The sequence below is a fragment of the Trachemys scripta genome, chromosome 3, assembly GCF_013100865.1.
Source record: "Trachemys scripta elegans isolate TJP31775 chromosome 3, CAS_Tse_1.0, whole genome shotgun sequence".
Classification (NCBI taxonomy): domain Eukaryota; kingdom Metazoa; phylum Chordata; order Testudines; family Emydidae; genus Trachemys; species Trachemys scripta.
In genome coordinates, this window is record NC_048300.1 from 116,886,222 (window position 1) to 116,893,594 (window position 7,373).

The following is a 7,373-nucleotide window of genomic DNA, read 5'->3' on the forward strand; positions in this document are numbered from 1 at the left end:
ATAGGTTTCAGAGTAGTAGCCGTGTTAGTCTGTATCCGCAAAAAGAAGAACAGGAGTACTTGTGGCACCTTAGAGACTAACAAATTTATTAGAGCATAAGCTTTGGGCTGTAGTCCACGAAAGCTTATGCTCTAATACATTTGTTAGTCTCTAAGGTGCCACAAGTACTCCTGTTTTTCTTTCTATGTGTATAATGTCCTCTGCAATTGTTAAGGAAGATGTATGGTATGTATATTTGATAGTAAAGAACAAGACTATAGGTTCTCAGCTGTTGAATTTAGCACTATCGTATGGACTAAACTCTAGAATGTGTTGTTCAGGGTCCCTCTATACTGCTTTTTCTGGAGGAATGAAATTAAATTCCTGCCATTTAAAATAATTCCAAAAAAAATTCCCCTCTCTTTCTTCCTATATCTCTAATTTTTTCATCAGAATCCCTAGTATGAAATAAATCAGAACTTTCCTAATAGTCATTTTAATTCAAAATACCATGTTACATTTTCTTTAATATAACTAGAGCTTTATCATATGATAAGTCTTAAAATACTTGCTAATTTCCCCTTCTTTAATAGTTCCCAATTCCATTTGGGCCCTGATTATTATCTGGATGTCAAACCGTCCTCAAATTATACACCCACAGTACTGGAAGATGGAGCCCATTTTTTAGAAACTGGGCCTCAGCCTTTCTTTAAAATTACAATCTGGCTATTGCACCTCATGTTTCAGTAAAGTCTCTCCGTTTGTCTCAGATTTGTTTGTTACCCTTTAGCTGCCTTGATACTAAAGCAGAGATGGTTAACAAATATAAACTGGGAAAAATCAGTTGATCGTCAGTTTACTAAAGGCCTGATGGAGAGCTATAGCTGCAGTAGCTAATGCAAAGTTCTGGTTAAACATTGTCCTACCGTTTGCACTCTGCCGTCTGTTGTTTTTACACAAGAGCCTTAGCAGAGGTTGGAGGCAGTATTGACTTTGTAATTAAACTATTTTAACTTCAGGATTTTGTAATCGCCACATTTAAACCATCTGTTGTAGCACAAGGGTGATTTCCCCCACCCCCATCCCTTTTAAAGTACAAAATCTCCATAATGTTTTTAATTGCAAAGAAGTAGATTTCACAACCTCTTGTTTCATGGGGCTAGTATGCCACCATCGATAGGGAAAATGACGATAATTTCCTCTCTCTAGGACAACAAGGAAAAGCTCAAACAGTGTATCAGGAGACTTACAGTGGTGTTGAGGAAAATGCCTTTGGCTGGATTATAATTATAACCGTAAATCCTGGTCCCTGCTACCCCCTAGTTTAAGGACAGTAATAAACTGTGCCAGCCCTTTTGTTGGCATGGGTTACTTCCCCCACCGCATTGGTTCAGTTGTGCTGGCCAGCACACTGTGAGGGTGGGGATGGAAGCTTAGCTCCACCCACTCCTATGCTTCCCACAGAGGAGTAAAGGACTCTGTATGCTTGGTAAAAGAATAGAGAAATTGAACCTGGGGTAAGAATATCAATAACAATAATAGTGTGCATATCTGTCTGTCCAGCCAGCCAGCCCCATCACATTAGTGTCTAAGTAGTCTGTACACTACCTTTCATCTGAGGCGCACAACACTTCACAAACATTAACACCCCTGTGATTTCCTTGGACAAGTCATTTAGGGCTTGTCTACACATAAAAGTTGTGCTACACCAGTATAGTTAAAGCAATACAACCCACTATTGTAGACACATTTATTCAATATAAAAGAGCTAGGCTGGTATCACTTATTCCCATACCAGAAAGGGAATAAACTACACCAGTATATGCGCTTTTATACCAATATAACCGTGTTCACACTTCAGTAACCGTGTGTAACTACTTCAGTAAAAAAATCACACCCCTAACCAACATAGTTATACTGGTATAACTTTTAATTGTAGACCAGAGATTAAGATCTCTCTGAGCCTCTGTAAAATGGGTGTAGTAGTCTTTTCTTTCTCCCATCCTTTGACTTGTTTGTTTAGATTGTACCCTCTTCAGGTCATGGGCGGCCTCTTATTGAGTGTATGTTCTGAAATAAAACTATAAATAATAATAATAATAACTAAAGGCAGGTAATGTAAATATCCCCCCCCATTTTACAGGTGAGAAGATATCAGTAGAAGGTTGGAGTCTTGATTCCTAGTCCCCTGCTCTGACCACTAATTACTACTGCCAGACTACACCATTAAATGTAAAATAAATACTTTATATTCTTGCTTAGAAATATTTGTCTTTATTATTTATTCATTCAAACAACTTTTTGGAACCCTCCATTAGAAATTCTCTTTAGCCCTATTTTACTGTCCCTCATTTCAAACCCCAGGTCTTGTGTTTTACTAACCATCTTCCCACTTCCAGGAAGTTGGAGGGAGCTCCTTCAGCCCATATCCTGGCTACTCTGTCACCTCTCAATTGTTAATAAAGCAAAAATGTATTTTATAAATCAGTGCAAAGTTCAAAAGGAATTATTGTGGGGTTCCATGCTCTGTGCTATACAGGAAACCAGACTAGATGGTCACAGTGGTTCCCTCTGGCCTTGGAATCTATCAGGTGCAAATGGCCTATGGTTTATAAAAATGGCAGAGTATCTTTAAAGTTGTACTTTAACAGTGCTCACTTTGTGCTGTCGTTCTACATTGTCTGGTACAGAAGCAGTTGCTATCAGCACAGATTAAAGTGGTGACATCAGATATGTCACATAGTGTATGTACCTGAATATCAGGTATCCAATTGTTCTTCTGTATGACGTGCTGATCACACATGATGCAGAGGCCTATGCTTTGATCTCAACCCAGGTTTGTTTGGCATTTTTGTCTCAGGAGCTCTTCTCGAGGACAGCAGATAAAGTGGTGCTTAACAGAGACAGGTTTTTTACTGTTAAACAATGCAACTATGCTAGCAGTTGTACATTTGTATTTGTGCATGTGGAGACATAGAGTAGGTCAATCTCTCATCTATCTTAAGTTGCCTGGTCATAGATTCACTTCACAAAATTGCTCACCAAAAGTGGAAATGTCTCCATAATTCTTGGAGGCTGATGAAAAGTTGAAGTGTGTGACTTGAATGCAACTATGTGAGAAATTCCAGCTAAATTAATTTTTTAAAAGCCCCCAAACCCCACATAATTAGTTCATTGTGAGCCAGTTTTAATATACTATGTGTGTGACCTATTTAATGATACTGGGATTCAAATGCTGATACTGGGCTTTAATAGTCCTTGCTGCTTTTTAAATGAATGGCAGTTTTTTGACTGATTGACTTTCATTGGGAGAAGGATTGAACCCAATGTGGTGGTGGTGGTATTATTGTTGTCATGATGAAAATCAAACTAAAGCATTTTAACAATGATTATTATGAGAAAATGGTTAGTAGTATGTATGCAAATGAACATGTCATGACAATGATAAGGAAAATAACTGACATTTGTTTTGTTTATGGTCCGTGTAGCCCTTCAGCATTTAGATAGAGTCATTTGAGTAATGGAAGTCAATGAGAAATGCTGGGTGCTCAGCACTTTAGAAAATCAGGTCATTTCTGTAGGAAGTTAAATAGAGACGTAGGCACCTACTTTAGTGTCCTATTTTTGAAAATCTTGGCAATTGTCAATTCATTGATTCAAGGGAACCCTTTTCAGGCATTGAGCCCAGATTTTTAAAGATATTTAGATGTTGTTCTGCTCAGAGTTGTAAGACCTCAGTTACTTAACTGGCTAAGTCCTATTTTCAAAAGAAACACAGGCACTTAGGAGCCCGAGTCCGGGAGTCTGAGACTGCTAAGTGCCTGAGTCACTGTTGAAAATTGAACTTGGGGGGAGGGATAGCTCAGTGGTTTGAGCATTGGCCTGCTCAACCCAGGGATGTGAGTTCAATCCTTGAGGGGGCCACTTGGGGATCTGGGGCAAAATCAGTACTTGGTCCTGCTAGTGAAGGCAGGGGGCTGGACTCAATGACCTCTCAAGATCCCTTCCAGTTCTAGGAGATGGGATATTTTCATTAATTATTATATCTTAGCTGTCTAAATCACCTAGGCTTTGCAACTCTGAGCAGAGCAGTGCCTAAATACCTTTACAAATCTAGGCCTTGGTACCTAGAGTTAGGCACCTAAATTCCTGTTTGCCCATAGAAATATATGATTTTCAGTGATGCTGAATGCCTGTATCTCCATTGACCTTATGGAAGTTGAGGGTGCTCAGCACCTCTGAAAATCAAACCATTTATCTAATAGACTCTCAGATTATAAAGCCATAAGGGTCCATTAGATCATCTAGTTGACCTCGTGCGGAACACGGGCCAGAGAATGACACCCAGTTACTCCTGTATTCTGCCCAGTAACTTGTGTTTCATTAAAGCCCATCTTCCAGAAAGGCATCCAGTCTTGACCTGAAGACTTCAAGAAATAGAGAATCCTCTACTTCCTTGATAGTTTGTTCCAATGATTAATCACCCTGACTGTTAAAAAAATATTGTTCCTCGTTTCCTAACTGAATGTGTCTGCCTTCACTTTGCAGCCACTGGTTCTTGTTACACCTTTTGCTGCTAGATTGAAGAACTATTTAGCGCACAGTGTTTTCTCCGTGTGAAGGTACATAAGTGCCTAAATACAGATTTACAATACATGAGTAAGTTAAAAAGTCACACCAAAGTTTGAACATTTGGCCAAATCCTCTAAATTCCTTTTTATATTAATAGTTGTTATTATTAGTTGTTTAGCAATCACCTACAATATATTATGCATTTAGGGTGGAAATTCACCTTTCAGATTAGGACTTTAGAGGGAGTTAAACGCTGATGTTCTGCATGGAGGTGAATGTTCTTGAAAAATCATGGAAACATGATTTAGCTTTGTTCACTATGTCAAACACTAATAGTTGTCTCTAATAATGTTAAAAAAACACAGAGAGTCTTCTAATGGAAACTGAAAACAATTAACTTGGGCTTTAACAGGACTCCAAATATAAAAACATAAACATATTGACAACTTCAAAAATAGATATGAAATAGAGCTATAATGGCAACGGCACCCAAAGGAACACCATGTGAGCAACTTTTCAGGAGCATGAGGTCTGTACCTGTGGTGACCATGGTGGGGGATGGACCAGCTCACTTCTAAAGCTATACTGGCATTAGAAGATATACTGGCATTAGAAAAGGTTCATAGAAGGGCAACTAAAATGATTAGGGGTTTGGAACGGCTCCCATCTGAGGAGAGATTAAAGAGGCTAGGACTTTTCAGCTTGGAAAAGAGGAGACTAAGGGGGGATATGATAGAGGTATATAAAATCATGAGTGGTGTGGAGAAAGTGAATAAGGAAAAGTTATTTACTTGTTCCCATAATATAAGAACTAGGGGCTACCAAATGAAATTAATGGGTAGCAGGTTTAAAACAAATAAAAGGAAGTTCTTCTTCACACAGCGCACAGTCAACCTGTGGAACTCCTTGCCTGAGGAGGTTGTGAAGGCTAGGACTATAACAGCATTTAAAAGAGAACTAGATAAATTCATGGAGGTTAAGTCCATTAATGGCTATTAGCCAGGATGGGTAAGGAATGGTGTTCCTAGCCTCTGTTTGTCAGAGGGTGGAGATGGATGGCAGGAGAGAGATCACTTGATCATTACCTGTTAGGTTCACTCCCTCTGGGGCATCTGGCATTGGCCACTGTCAGTAGACAGGATACTGGGCTGGATGGACCTTTGGTCTCACCCAGTATGGCCATTCTTATGTTCTTAAAGCTAAAAGTATGAATATGAACTCAAGATTTAGATCCAGTAGCTGAGGGCTAGAAACTCATATCCTCCATAGGCTGGCACAGTGGGGTCCATGTTTTACACACTAGCCAGTGGGCTACATACCTACTCTATATAAAAAAAAGCAGATTCAATATGAAGATTCCACTAAAGGATGCTAAAAGTCTCAGCTAGTCTCTGAGGCCTGATCCTGCTCTATTAAAAATGAGAGCAGGTAGAGACCATATTAGAGAGGACTACATTCCAGATTAGAGAACTACAAGTGCTGCATTTGAGTGGCAAGGGCTGTGATTTGTCCACCTCTCTTTTATAGTTACAACAGATTTTAATTGGAGTGTCGATTGTCTAAAAGATGAAACTTTATACATTAGATTTAATTGTTTTTCTTTGCCAGTTGATTCAAGGAGGTGACTGTCTTGTAGAATAAACCTTCCACACAAAGGTGAATGATAGGATGGGAGAAATATGCTATTAATTTACTATTATGAATGTACAGTACAGGAAAGAAACAAAAAACATAGAATATCAATCTCTTTTTAAATGCAGAATTTCACTGTATGTCTCTTTTTACTGTAGCAACCAGGGCATAAGGGCAATGTGAACATGTGGCCCTTTATTTGATCAAGGATAATAATCAACTAAGCCAAGAGAAAGGGAAGTAGATTTTCCTATGTCAATCGCTTAATATAATCTTTTATGCATTTCCAAATGGGTGTCTATCTGTGCTCTCATTGTAAGCGGGGAAAACCTGCACGTAAGAAGAACCTGAATTTGATACATATGGAGGCTTTTAAATATATGAAATATTACTGAGCTTATTCAATAGCATTGCTTATTCTGCCTTCGGAAATGCACAATATGATTTTTCTGCCTCCTGTCACCCTCATTCCCAAACCTGCTCCTCACTCAGAAGTGAAAGGTGGGCTGAAGGCCTCACTTTTGATGATTCAATCCCTTTGGAGAAACTGAACCTCACAGATGCCCTGTTACCATGGAGAGTGGCAGTGGGATTTGTGGGCAGGATCTCCTACATGGATATGCAGCTTCCCTGCCTCTGGAAAGCTGCATTCACCAGTTCCGTTTCCATTACCATCATTATGTCAATAATGTTGAGCTTTGAGCAGTTTCTCCTGTTGTGCGCCAAGCTGTTAGAAGTGATCCACCCAAGCTTGCAGATGCTTACCCACCTGGGACATCATGCTGATCCCAGGTGCGGACAATGCCTCTATTTCCCATTGAGATGTAGCCTTTCCAAGTGTATGTGGTACTAATGACCATTGAGACAGTGACCAGTTGCCTCCTTCGCCAATTCAAAGTCAATTATCAGCATAAGGGTATCTAGGTACTACTGCTTTGTGCACTGAACCGTCTCGTCATTCTCCAATTGCATCTGCTGATCATGCGCTGTGCTATTGTGAAAGCAGGCAAAGACATTTTATTTATCCGGGATTCCAAAGGTACTGATCTTTGCAATAGGACAGAGACATCTTATGCAACTCACAAGAGCATGGAGGCTTTTATATAGTGCATCATAGGTGCCGGAGTCCCAGTGGTCCCCTCAGAACTACATTCATTTGAATTTTGATTTATTTTATGTTCATAGCTGAT